This window comes from Fulmarus glacialis, unplaced genomic scaffold, assembly GCF_000690835.1.
Source record: "Fulmarus glacialis isolate BGI_N327 unplaced genomic scaffold, ASM69083v1 scaffold23529, whole genome shotgun sequence".
Classification (NCBI taxonomy): domain Eukaryota; kingdom Metazoa; phylum Chordata; class Aves; order Procellariiformes; family Procellariidae; genus Fulmarus; species Fulmarus glacialis.
This window is the reverse complement of record NW_009235499.1, coordinates 415-708: the sequence shown is the minus strand read 5'-3', so window position 1 is coordinate 708 and position 294 is coordinate 415. Positions and strand designations below refer to the sequence as shown.

Below are 294 nucleotides of genomic sequence, written 5' to 3'. Positions count from 1 at the left end.
GGCTTGGGGGTGGCTTGGGCTTGGAGTTGGGCTTGGGCTTGGGGTTGGGCTTGGAGTTGGGGTTGGGTTGGGCTTCGAGTTGGGCTTGGTGTTGGGCTGGGCTTGGGCTCGGGGTTGGGCTGAGCTTGGGCTTGGGGTTGGGCTGGGCTTTGGGTTGGGGTTGGGGTTGAGCTTGGAGTTGTTTGGGCTTGGGTTTGGAATAGACTTGGGCTTGGAGTTGGGCTTGGGTTGGGGTTAGGTTAGGTTGGGGGGTCGTCCCCCCCTGTCGCTGATGTCTCCCCGTCCCGCAGGCGG

The 294-nt window shown here is 63.3% G+C and overlaps 1 protein-coding gene across 1 annotated transcript in view; it reads left to right on the top strand.

Moving 5' to 3' along the window:
- LOC104082803 (glutathione S-transferase Mu 3-like) overlaps positions 1–294 on the top strand; it is a gene marked incomplete at both ends in the record, with an annotated part of 1275 nt that overhangs the window by 605 nt on the left and 376 nt on the right. The gene's annotated exons all lie outside the window — the stretch shown is intronic.